The following is a 12,803-nucleotide window of genomic DNA, read 5'->3' as shown; positions in this document are numbered from 1 at the left end:
CCCAAGAGCCTGCTCCCGGCCTGCCTCTGACCGCACGCCACGCTGCTGGGCCGCTCGGGTGGCGAGCATGTCTGCCTGAGCGCCTCCCGCCCGCTCCCCGCCTCCTCCGGACGCCGCTGGTGTGGGCGACGGGCGACTCCTGGCCCGCAGCGAGGCCCCTTCGCGCCCCCCAGTGGCTCCACGGGCCTCTGTCACTTCCCTGACTGTGACATATGTCTGGGCGCCCTGGCATCCTGGGCCTCCCCAGGCCCCGAAGGGCTTTTACCCCGCCCCCCTACCCCAACCCCTCTCATCTCCCCCCAGCCCCACAACCACACACCCCCCTTGCTGCTGTGCTGTCCCCACCTCTCAGGGCCACCGAGGGGGTCGCAGGGTACTCTCAGTCCCCTCCGGCCCTAGGGACGTGCAACCCAGGCCCTGGCCCTGACCGGACCCATCCACAGGCCCAAAGCCAGGGAGAGCCACCCGCGCCACCAGGGTGCAGCATCTCCAGTCTGCAGCCACCCTTCGTCACAAGCCTTCAGTCTGGGCCCTCGAACCCTCCTCAGCGACCGGAGCCACGCCCGATGTCCGGTCCCTTCACTGGCTACACGTCACATCTCCTGACCCAGGGAGGTGAGAGAGAGAGGATGAGAGAAGGCCAGAGATGGAGCAAGACAGAGGCGGAGAGAGACAGACGGGGACTGTGGGGACAGACTCCCAGAGAGCACTCTCCAGGCTCTGGGCCTCGCGTGGAGGGGTGCTGCTTGGGGGCTGCATGGTCATCAGCTGTGACCGCTTGGCCATCAGCTGTTGCCAGTTGGCCATTGGCCACCGGAGGAGCTGCGGTGGCCAAGCTAGGAAGCGCGGATGGTGGACTGCAAATTGCAGTGGGCCCGCTTGGTGGGTCGACGGGCGGTGTGTCGGTGGGTTGGCAGAGAAGCGGCCGACAGGTTGGGGATCGGGCGGCTCCGGTTTGCCGTGTCTCCGAGCCAGCCGCCCGTGAGACATAGTGCTATGAGCCCCCTATCCGTGGCTCTGTTGGTGTTCCTTCTTGGCCTCGCCATATCCTGCGTTCTTGTGCGGGCAGAGGGACTAGAGTCCCCGCAGGACAGGAACCGACAGAGAGAACGGGAGGAGGAGAACGAGGGAGCGAGATCGAAATATACACCTATATGTACCAGTATGTACCTAGACATACAGAGAGACATGGACACAGACAGAGAAAGAGGGGGCTGGCACGCGGGGAGAGAGCTCCTGAGCCAGAGCCAGAGCCCAACAGGCACGTCACAGAGCCAGAGAGACATGGGGTGGGGGAGGGGGGAGGGACGCACAAGCGGGCACACGGACTGGGACAGACGCACTGACGCTGCTTTGAAGTGGCAGCTTCCCAACCGAAGTGTGGTCATGCCCGTGGCTGGGCTCCACTAAGGACGCAGTGCCCGGGCATTGAAAGTCACCCTTGAAGCCCCCGGGCCGGGCGGGAGGGCCAGTGGGCTCCGAGCCCCGCCCAGGAACCCCCCGTCACGCGGGAGGGGAGTGGCAGCCCACAGGCATCCGGGTTGAGAGTGTTGTGTGCCTGCGTGCCTGGACTTCCCCTAGTGGTGGTCTCTCCTGGAGTCCGAGGGCGTGCGGTGTGTTGGGGTGCTGCTCCCTCAGTCCCCTGCTTTGTCCCGGCTCTTTGTACCCTGTGTGTTGGGGCCACCGCGAACGGCGGGAAGGGAGGGTTCCTGGCTCTTGTGGGCGATGGGAGGGGGCGCGCGGGGGTGTGGGGAGAGGTGCCTGCCGGCGGAGACACAGGCTCGGCTAACTGCTGCTGGCTGACTGCCTGCCTCAGCGAAGAGGACTAAGAAGAGGGTGTGGGGGTGAGCCCTGGCCGACGGGCCTGGTGTGCGGCCGGGGCTGCCAGCTTGTAGCGCCGGGCGGCTGACCGGCCTCTGGCCAGGGGGACCTTCGGCTGGATGGGCGGCTGCAGAGGGGCAAGGGGCGGCAGGGGTTCGGAGGGAGCCACGCCGGGGCGACGGCGCCAAAGGAGAGGCGAGCAAAAGCCTACAGGTATTCCCAGGCGGTCTCCCATCCAAGTACTAACCAGGCCCCTCCCTGCTTAGATCCCGAGATCAGAGGAGATCGGGCGCGTTCAGGGTGGTATGGCCATAGACGCTGGGACCCGGCTCCCCGCGCCCCAAGAGCCTGCTCCCGGCCTGCCTCGTGAGCGCGCGCCATGCAGATGCGCGGCTCCGGTGGCGAGCATCGACCCGCTGGACGGCTCTGCCAGCACCGCGTCCCCCACCCCAGTCAGGCTCCCCGCCTCTTGCGAATGCCCCTGGCGTGGGCGGCGGGCTACTCCTGGCCGGCAGCGAGGCCCCTTCGCGCCACCCGAGGCTCCATGGGACACTGCCACTTCCCTGATGGTGCCAGAAGTCGTGGAACTCTGGCATCCTGGGACTCCCCGGACCCACACCGCCATACACCCCGCCCCCCTACCGCCACCAGGTTTACCCCCAACCGCAGCCCCAAGGCTGGTGGAGGCCTGCACCAGCAGGCAACCCTGGGCTTGGGAGGTGTGGGAGGACCCCGCGCCGGCGGCGTGGGCGGCTGCGGAGGGGGGAGGGGTTCGGCGGCGGCGGCGGCGGCGGCGGCCGCGGGGGACGCAGCTGAGGCAGGTGAGGGTGGGGAGGTAGGCGATGGCAACCGCAAGGATGGCGCCAGGGCGGCGATGGCGGCGGCGAGAATGGGGGCTTTGACGGTGGTCGGTGGGGCACGGGGACGGGGCGGGCGATGGAGGCGGCGGCGGCGGCGGCGGCGGCGGGGGCGGAGGAGGCCGGGAGAGCAGAGGCGGCAGATTGAGGGAGTATGGCGATGGTGGCGGCGGCGGGCCTGGGCGGGGGCGGGGGAGATGGCGGTGCTGGAGGCGGGGAGAGCAGAGGAGGGAGATTGAGGGAGTGGGGCAATGGCGGCGGCGGGGGCGGGGGTGGGGAAGAGGGCAGCGCTGGCGGAGGGGGTGGGGAGCGCGGTAATCACGGCGGCGGCGGGAGAAGCGGGGGCTGATCGCGAGCAGCGATGGCGGCGGCGGCGGCGGCGGCGGCTGCGGCGCGGGAGGGTTGCGAGGTCGGCGATGGAGGCGGCGGCAGCGTTGGGGGCTGTGTCGGCGGGCGCTGGGCGCGGGGAGGGTTGGCGCCGGCGCCGGCGGCGGCGGTAGCGGGGAAGAGGGCGGTGCTGGCGGCTGAGGAGGGGAGAGCAGAGGCGGGTGATTGAAGCAGTACAGCGATGGCGGCGGCGAGGGCGGGGGCAGGGGTGAGGGCAGCGCTGGAGGGGGGTGTGGAGATCGCGGTGATGGCGGCGGATTTGGCGGTGGCGGCGGGGGCGAGGGCAGCGCTGGTGGCGGTGGCGGCGACCGAGGGTCGGCGAAGGGATCGAGATGACAGCCTCCGGGACTGAAGAGGACTAAGAAGAGGGTGTGCGGGGGAGCCCTGGCCGACGGGCCTGGTGTGCGGCCGGGGCTGCCAGCTTGTAGTGCCTGGCGGCTAACCCTCTGCTGGTCAGGGGGACCTTCGGCTGCCTGGGCGGCTGCAGAGAGGCAAGGGGCGGCAGGGGTCCCGAGGGAGCCACGCCGGGGCGGCGATGCAAAAGGAGAGGCGAGCAAAAGCCTGCAGCTATTCCCAGGCGGTCTCCCATCCAAGTACTAACCAGGCCCCTCCCTGCTTAGCTCCCGAGATCAGACGACATCTGGCGCGTGCAGGGTGGTATGGCCTTAGGCGCTGGGACCCGGCTCCCGGCACTCCAAGAGCCTGCTCGCGACCTGCTTCTGAGCGCGCGCCATGCTGCTGGGCCGCTCGGGTGGCGAGCATGTCTGCCTGAGCGCCTCCCGCCCGCTCCCCGCCTCCTCCACACGCCGCTGGTGTGGGCGACGGGCGACTCCTGGCCCGCAGCGAGGCCCCTTCGCGCCCCCCAGTGGCTCCACGGGCCTCTGTCACTTCCCTGACTGTGACATATGTCTGGGCGCCCTGGCATCCTGGGCCTCCCCAGGCCCCCAACGGCTTTTACCCCGCCCCCCTACCCCAACCCCTCTCATCTCCCCCCAGCCCCACAACCGCACACCCCCCTTGCTGCTGTGCTGTCCCCACCTCTCAGGGCCACCGAGGGGGTCGCAGGGTCCTCTCAGTCCCCTCCACCCTAGGGACGTGCAACCCAGGCCCTGACCCTGGCCGGCCCCACCCACTGGCCCAAAGCCAGGGAGAGCCACCCGCCACCAGGGGGCAGCACCTCCAGTCCGCCGCCACCCTTCGTCACACAGCCTTCTTTCTGGGTTCTCGCCCCTCGTCAGCGACCGGCGTCCCGCCCGATCACTGGTCACTTCACTGGCTACACGTCACCTCTCCTGACCCAGGGAGGTGAGAGAGAGGATGAGAGAAGGCCAGAGACGGAGCAAGACAGAGGCTGAGAGAGACAGACGGGGACAGTGGGGACAGACTCGCAGAGAGCACTTTCCAGGCTCTGGGCCTCGCGTGGAGGGGTGCTGCGTGGGGGCTGCATGGATATCAGCTGTGACCGCTTGGCCATCAGCTGTTGCCAGTTGGCCATTGGCCACCGGCAGAGCTGCGGTGGCCAAGCTAGGAAGCGCGGATTGTGGACTGCAAATTGCAGAGGGGCGCGGACTGCAGTTGGCCGGCTTGGTGGGTCGGTAGGTTGGTGGGTGTGTTGGTTGGCAGAGAATCGGCCGGCAGGCTGGGGATCGGGCGGCTCCGGCTTGCCGAGTCTCCAAGCCAGCCGCCCGGGGGACATGGTGCTATGAGCCCCCTATCCGTGGCTCTGTTGGTGTTCCCTCTTGGCCTCGCCAAATCCTGCGTTCTTGTGCGGGCAGAGGGGCTAGAGTCCCCGCAGGACAGGGACAGACAGACAGAACGGGAGGAGGAGTAAGAGGGAGCGAGATGGAAATATACACGTATATGTACATGTATGTATCTAGACATACAGAGAGACATGGACAGAGACAGAGAAAGAGGGGGCTGGCACGCGGGGAGAGAGCTCCTGAGCCAGAGCCAGAGCCCAACAGGCACGTCACAGAGCCCGACAGACATGGGGTGGGGGAGGGTGGGAGGGACGCACAGGCGGGCACACGGACTGTTACAGACGCACTGAGGCTGTGTTGAAGTGGCAGCTCCTCCACCGGAGTGTGGTCGTGCCCGGGGCTGGGCTCCGCTAAGGAGGCATTGCCCTGGCGTTGGCAGTCACCATTGCAGCCTCCGGGGCGGGCCGCCAGGGTCTCCGGAGGGCCTGTGGTCTCTGAGCCCCGCCCAGGCACCCGCCCGCGGGAGGAGAGTGGCAGCCCCCAGGCACCCTGGTTGTGAGGGTTGTGTGCCTGCGTGCCTGCTCTTCCCTTGTGGTGGTCTCCCCTGGAGTCGATGGCGCGTGGTGTGTTGGGGTGCTGCTCCCGCCGTCCCCTGGTTTGTCCCGGCTCTTTGTGCCCTGTGTTTCAGGGACACCGTGGCCGGCGGGAAGGGAGGGCTCCTGGCTCTTGTGGGAGACGGGAGGGGCGCGCGGGGGTGTGGGGCGAGGTGCCTGCCAGCGGAGACAGAAGACTCCGGTGGGGCGGGGCGTGTGGGCGTCCCGTTGGCCCGAGGACACGCCGATCCTGTGTGTCGGGTCCCGGGGGCAGGCGCAGGGATGGGCGTCCCCTGGGCTCGGGCCGAGGTGTAAAGCACCGGCACGTCCTGGGATGGAGAGAGCCTGGTGGAGGCCTGCGCCGGCAGGCAGCCCTGGGCTTGGGCGTTGGGGGTTGCTGCGGCGGCAGGGTCGGGGAGCGAGAGGGAGCCCTGCGATGGCGGTGGCGGCGGCGGCGACCGAGACGCGGCTGACTGCTGCAGGCTGACGGCCTGCCTCGGCGAAGAGCACTAAGAAGAGGGAGTGGGGGGGAGCCCTGGCCGACAGGCCTGGTGTGCGGCCGGGGATGCGAGCTTGTAGTGCTGGGCGGCTGACCCTCCTCTGGCCAGGGGGACCTTCGGCTGCCTGGGCGGCTGCAGAGGGGCAAGGGGCGGCAGGGGTTCGCAGGGAGCCACGCCGGGGCGGCGGCGCAAAAGGAGAGGCGAGCAAAAGCCTACAGGTATTCCCAGGCGGTCTCCCATCCAAGTACTAACCAGGCCCCTCCCTGCTTAGCTCCCGAGATCAGAGGAGATCGGGCGCCTTCAGGGTGGTATGGCCGTAGACGCTGGGACCCGGCTCCCCGCGCCCCAAGAGCCTGCTCCCGGCCTGCCTCTGACCGCACGCCACGCTGCTGGGCCGCTCGGGTGGCGAGCATGTCTGCCTGAGCGCCTCCCGCCCGCTCCCCGCCTCCTCCGGACGCCGCTGGTGTGGGCGACGGGCGACTCCTGGCCCGCAGCGAGGCCCCTTCGCGCCCCCCAGTGGCTCCACGGGCCTCTGTCACTTCCCTGACTGTGACATATGTCTGGGCGCCCTGGCATCCTGGGCCTCCCCAGGCCCCGAAGGGCTTTTACCCCGCCCCCCTACCCCAACCCCTCTCATCTCCCCCCAGCCCCACAACCACACACCCCCCTTGCTGCTGTGCTGTCCCCACCTCTCAGGGCCACCGAGGGGGTCGCAGGGTCCTCTCAGTCCCCTCCGGCCCTAGGGACGTGCAACCCAGGCCCTGGCCCTGACCGGACCCATCCACAGGCCCAAAGCCAGGGAGAGCCACCCGCGCCACCAGGGTGCAGCATCTCCAGTCTGCAGCCACCCTTCGTCACAAGCCTTCAGTCTGGGCCCTCGAACCCTCCTCAGCGACCGGAGCCACGCCCGATGTCCGGTCCCTTCACTGGCTACACGTCACATCTCCTGACCCAGGGAGGTGAGAGAGAGAGGATGAGAGAAGGCCAGAGATGGAGCAAGACAGAGGCGGAGAGAGACAGACGGGGACTGTGGGGACAGACTCCCAGAGAGCACTCTCCAGGCTCTGGGCCTCGCGTGGAGGGGTGCTGCGTGCGGGCTGCATGGATATCAGCTGTGACCGCTTGGCCATCAGCTGTTGCCAGTTGGCCACTGGCCACCGGAGGAGCTGCGGTGGCCAAGCTAGGAAGCGCGGATGGTGGACTGCAAATTGCAGAGGGGCGCGGATTGCAGTGGGCCCGCTTGGTGGGTCGACGGGCGGTGTGTCGGTGGGTTGGCAGAGAAGCGGCCGACAGGTTGGGGATCGGGCGGCTCCGGTTTGCCGTGTCTCCGAGCCAGCCGCCCGTGAGACATAGTGCTATGAGCCCCCTATCCGTGGCTCTGTTGGTGTTCCTTCTTGGCCTCGCCATATCCTGCGTTCTTGTGCGGGCAGAGGGACTAGAGTCCCCGCAGGACAGGAACCGACAGAGAGAACGGGAGGAGGAGAACGAGGGAGCGAGATCGAAATATACACCTATATGTACCAGTATGTACCTAGACATACAGAGAGACATGGACACAGACAGAGAAAGAGGGGGCTGGCACGCGGGGAGAGAGCTCCTGAGCCAGAGCCAGAGCCCAACAGGCACGTCACAGAGCCAGAGAGACATGGGGTGGGGGAGGGGGGAGGGACGCACAAGCGGGCACACGGACTGGGACAGACGCACTGACGCTGCTTTGAAGTGGCAGCTTCCCAACCGAAGTGTGGTCATGCCCGTGGCTGGGCTCCACTAAGGACGCAGTGCCCGGGCATTGAAAGTCACCCTTGAAGCCCCCGGGCCGGGCGGGAGGGCCAGTGGGCTCCGAGCCCCGCCCAGGAACCCCCCGTCACGCGGGAGGGGAGTGGCAGCCCACAGGCATCCGGGTTGAGAGTGTTGTGTGCCTGCGTGCCTGGACTTCCCCTAGTGGTGGTCTCTCCTGGAGTCCGAGGGCGTGCGGTGTGTTGGGGTGCTGCTCCCTCAGTCCCCTGCTTTGTCCCGGCTCTTTGTACCCTGTGTGTTGGGGCCACCGCGAACGGCGGGAAGGGAGGGTTCCTGGCTCTTGTGGGCGATGGGAGGGGGCGCGCGGGGGTGTGGGGAGAGGTGCCTGCCGGCGGAGACACAGGCTCGGCTAACTGCTGCTGGCTGACTGCCTGCCTCAGCGAAGAGGACTAAGAAGAGGGTGTGGGGGTGAGCCCTGGCCGACGGGCCTGGTGTGCGGCCGGGGCTGCCAGCTTGTAGCGCCGGGCGGCTGACCGGCCTCTGGCCAGGGGGACCTTCGGCTGGATGGGCGGCTGCAGAGGGGCAAGGGGCGGCAGGGGTTCGGAGGGAGCCACGCCGGGGCGACGGCGCCAAAGGAGAGGCGAGCAAAAGCCTACAGGTATTCCCAGGCGGTCTCCCATCCAAGTACTAACCAGGCCCCTCCCTGCTTAGATCCCGAGATCAGAGGAGATCGGGCGCGTTCAGGGTGGTATGGCCATAGACGCTGGGACCCGGCTCCCCGCGCCCCAAGAGCCTGCTCCCGGCCTGCCTCGTGAGCGCGCGCCATGCAGATGCGCGGCTCCGGTGGCGAGCATCGACCCGCTGGACGGCTCTGCCAGCACCGCGTCCCCCACCCCAGTCAGGCTCCCCGCCTCTTGCGAATGCCCCTGGCGTGGGCGGCGGGCTACTCCTGGCCGGCAGCGAGGCCCCTTCGCGCCACCCGAGGCTCCATGGGACACTGCCACTTCCCTGATGGTGCCAGAAGTCGTGGAACTCTGGCATCCTGGGACTCCCCGGACCCACACCGCCATACACCCCGCCCCCCTACCGCCACCAGGTTTACCCCCAACCGCAGCCCCAAGGCTGGTGGAGGCCTGCACCAGCAGGCAACCCTGGGCTTGGGAGGTGTGGGAGGACCCCGCGCCGGCGGCGTGGGCGGCTGCGGAGGGGGGAGGGGTTCGGCGGCGGCGGCGGCGGCGGCCGCGGGGGACGCAGCTGAGGCAGGTGAGGGTGGGGAGGTAGGCGATGGCAACCGCAAGGATGGCGCCAGGGCGGCGATGGCGGCGGCGAGAATGGGGGCTTTGACGGTGGTCGGTGGGGCACGGGGGCGGGGCGGGCGATGGAGGCGGCGGCGGCGGCGGCGGCGGCGGGGGCGGAGGAGGCCGGGAGAGCAGAGGCGGCAGATTGAGGGAGTATGGCGATGGTGGCGGCGGCGGGCCTGGGCGGGGGCGGGGGAGATGGCGGTGCTGGAGGCGGGGAGAGCAGAGGAGGGAGATTGAGGGAGTGGGGCAATGTCGGCGGCGGGGGCGGGGGTGGGGAAGAGGGCAGCGCTGGCGGAGGGGGTGGGGAGCGCGGTAATCACGGCGGCGGCGGGAGAAGCGGGGGCTGATCGCGAGCAGCGATGGCGGCGGCGGCGGCGGCGGCTGCGGCGCGGGAGGGTTGCGAGGTCGGCGATGGAGGCGGCGGCAGCGTTGGGGGCTGTGTCGGCGGGCGCTGGGCGCGGGGAGGGTTGGCGCCGGCGCCGGCGGCGGCGGTAGCGGGGAAGAGGGCGGTGCTGGCGGCTGAGGAGGGGAGAGCAGAGGCGGGTGATTGAAGCAGTACAGCGATGGCGGCGGCGAGGGCGGGGGCAGGGGTGAGGGCAGCGCTGGAGGGGGGTGTGGAGATCGCGGTGATGGCGGCGGATTTGGCGGTGGCGGCGGGGGCGAGGGCAGCGCTGGTGGCGGTGGCGGCGACCGAGGGTCGGCGAAGGGATCGAGATGACAGCCTCCGGGACTGAAGAGGACTAAGAAGAGGGTGTGCGGGGGAGCCCTGGCCGACGGGCCTGGTGTGCGGCCGGGGCTGCCAGCTTGTAGTGCCTGGCGGCTAACCCTCTGCTGGTCAGGGGGACCTTCGGCTGCCTGGGCGGCTGCAGAGAGGCAAGGGGCGGCAGGGGTCCCGAGGGAGCCACGCCGGGGCGGCGATGCAAAAGGAGAGGCGAGCAAAAGCCTGCAGCTATTCCCAGGCGGTCTCCCATCCAAGTACTAACCAGGCCCCTCCCTGCTTAGCTCCCGAGATCAGACGACATCTGGCGCGTGCAGGGTGGTATGGCCTTAGGCGCTGGGACCCGGCTCCCGGCACTCCAAGAGCCTGCTCGCGACCTGCTTCTGAGCGCGCGCCATGCTGCTGGGCCGCTCGGGTGGCGAGCATGTCTGCCTGAGCGCCTCCCGCCCGCTCCCCGCCTCCTCCACACGCCGCTGGTGTGGGCGACGGGCGACTCCTGGCCCGCAGCGAGGCCCCTTCGCGCCCCCCAGTGGCTCCACGGGCCTCTGTCACTTCCCTGACTGTGACATATGTCTGGGCGCCCTGGCATCCTGGGCCTCCCCAGGCCCCCAACGGCTTTTACCCCGCCCCCCTACCCCAACCCCTCTCATCTCCCCCCAGCCCCACAACCGCACACCCCCCTTGCTGCTGTGCTGTCCCCACCTCTCAGGGCCACCGAGGGGGTCGCAGGGTCCTCTCAGTCCCCTCCACCCTAGGGACGTGCAACCCAGGCCCTGACCCTGGCCGGCCCCACCCACTGGCCCAAAGCCAGGGAGAGCCACCCGCCACCAGGGGGCAGCACCTCCAGTCTGCCGCCACCCTTCCTCACACAGCCTTCTTTCTGGGTTCTCGCCCCTCGTCAGCGACCGGCGTCCCGCCCGATCACTGGTCACTTCACTGGCTACACGTCACCTCTCCTGACCCAGGGAGGTGAGAGAGAGGATGAGAGAAGGCCAGAGACGGAGCAAGACAGAGGCTGAGAGAGACAGACGGGGACAGTGGGGACAGACTCGCAGAGAGCACTTTCCAGGCTCTGGGCCTCGCGTGGAGGGGTGCTGCGTGGGGGCTGCATGGATATCAGCTGTGACCGCTTGGCCATCAGCTGTTGCCAGTTGGCCATTGGCCACCGGCAGAGCTGCGGTGGCCAAGCTAGGAAGCGCGGATTGTGGACTGCAAATTGCAGAGGGGCGCGGACTGCAGTTGGCCGGCTTGGTGGGTCGGTAGGTTGGTGGGTGTGTTGGTTGGCAGAGAATCGGCCGGCAGGCTGGGGATCGGGCGGCTCCGGCTTGCCGAGTCTCCAAGCCAGCCGCCCGGGGGACATGGTGCTATGAGCCCCCTATCCGTAGCTCTGTTGGTGTTCCCTCTTGGCCTCGCCAAATCCTGCGTTCTTGTGCGGGCAGAGGGGCTAGAGTCCCCGCAGGACAGGGACAGACAGACAGAACGGGAGGAGGAGTAAGAGGGAGCGAGATGGAAATATACACGTATATGTACATGTATGTATCTAGACATACAGAGAGACATGGACAGAGACAGAGAAAGAGGGGGCTGGCACGCGGGGAGAGAGCTCCTGAGCCAGAGCCAGAGCCCAACAGGCACGTCACAGAGCCCGACAGACATGGGGTGGGGGAGGGTGGGAGGGACGCACAGGCGGGCACACGGACTGTTACAGACGCACTGAGGCTGTGTTGAAGTGGCAGCTCCTCCACCAGAGTGTGGTCGTGCCCGGGGCTGGGCTCCGCTAAGGAGGCATTGCCCTGGCGTTGGCAGTCACCATTGCAGCCTCCGGGGCGGGCCGCCAGGGTCTCCGGAGGGCCTGTGGTCTCTGAGCCCCGCCCAGGCACCCGCCCGCGGGAGGAGAGTGGCAGCCCCCAGGCACCCTGGTTGTGAGGGTTGTGTGCCTGCGTGCCTGCTCTTCCCTTGTGGTGGTCTCCCCTGGAGTCGATGGCGCGTGGTGTGTTGGGGTGCTGCTCCCGCCGTCCCCTGGTTTGTCCCGGCTCTTTGTGCCCTGTGTTTCAGGGACACCGTGGCCGGCGGGAAGGGAGGGCTCCTGGCTCTTGTGGGAGACGGGAGGGGCGCGCGGGGGTGTGGGGCGAGGTGCCTGCCAGCGGAGACAGAAGACTCCGGTGGGGCGGGGCGTGTGGGCGTCCCGTTGGCCCGAGGACACGCCGATCCTGTGTGTCGGGTCCCGGGGGCAGGCGCAGGGATGGGCGTCCCCTGGGCTCGGGCCGAGGTGTAAAGCACCGGCACGTCCTGGGATGGAGAGAGCCTGGTGGAGGCCTGCGCCGGCAGGCAGCCCTGGGCTTGGGCGTTGGGGGTTGCTGCGGCGGCAGGGTCGGGGAGCGAGAGGGAGCCCTGCGATGGCGGTGGCGGCGGCGGCGACCGAGACGCGGCTGACTGCTGCAGGCTGACGGCCTGCCTCGGCGAAGAGCACTAAGAAGAGGGAGTGGGGGGGAGCCCTGGCCGACAGGCCTGGTGTGCGGCCGGGGATGCGAGCTTGTAGTGCTGGGCGGCTGACCCTCCTCTGGCCAGGGGGACCTTCGGCTGCCTGGGCGGCTGCAGAGGGGCAAGGGGCGGCAGGGGTTCGGAGGGAGCCACGCCGGGGCGGCGGCGCAAAAGGAGAGGCGAGCAAAAGCCTACAGGTATTCCCAGGCGGTCTCCCATCCAAGTACTAACCAGGCCCCTCCCTGCTTAGCTCCCGAGATCAGAGGAGATCGGGCGCCTTCAGGGTGGTATGGCCGTAGACGCTGGGACCCGGCTCCCCGCGCCCCAAGAGCCTGCTCCCGGCCTGCCTCTGACCGCACGCCACGCTGCTGGGCCGCTCGGGTGGCGAGCATGTCTGCCTGAGCGCCTCCCGCCCGCTCCCCGCCTCCTCCACACGCCGCTGGTGTGGGCGACGGGCGACTCCTGGCCCGCAGCGAGGCCCCTTCGCGCCCCCCAGTGGCTCCACGGGCCTCTGTCACTTCCCTGACTGTGACATATGTCTGGGCGCCCTGGCATCCTGGGCCTCCCCAGGCCCCGAAGGGCTTTTACCCCGCCCCCCTACCCCAACCCCTCTCATCTCCCCCCAGCCCCACAACCACACACCCCCCTTGCTGCTGTGCTGTCCCCACCTCTCAGGGCCACCGAGGGGGTCGCAGGGTCCTCTCA

At 69.1% G+C, this 12,803-nt stretch overlaps 4 pseudogenes; all 4 read right to left on the bottom strand.

Annotated features, from left to right (window-relative positions):
* Positions 1 to 2,018: 2,018 nt before the first annotated feature.
* On the bottom strand, positions 2,019 to 2,138 carry LOC148756654 (5S ribosomal RNA; annotated as a pseudogene).
* Positions 2,139 to 6,063: 3,925 nt separating this feature from the next.
* LOC148756653 (5S ribosomal RNA) lies at positions 6,064 to 6,183 on the bottom strand (annotated as a pseudogene).
* Positions 6,184 to 8,240: 2,057 nt separating this feature from the next.
* On the bottom strand, positions 8,241 to 8,360 carry LOC148756652 (5S ribosomal RNA; annotated as a pseudogene).
* A 3,919-nt stretch (positions 8,361 to 12,279) lies between these two features.
* LOC148756651 (5S ribosomal RNA) lies at positions 12,280 to 12,399 on the bottom strand (annotated as a pseudogene).
* Positions 12,400 to 12,803: the final 404 nt, after the last annotated feature.

The sequence above is a fragment of the Rhinolophus sinicus genome, chromosome 11, assembly GCF_057876585.1.
Source record: "Rhinolophus sinicus isolate RSI-liver-muscle chromosome 11, RSI-T2T, whole genome shotgun sequence".
NCBI classification, from domain to species: Eukaryota; Metazoa; Chordata; class Mammalia; order Chiroptera; family Rhinolophidae; genus Rhinolophus; species Rhinolophus sinicus.
This window is presented reverse-complemented; position numbering and strand designations above follow the sequence as displayed.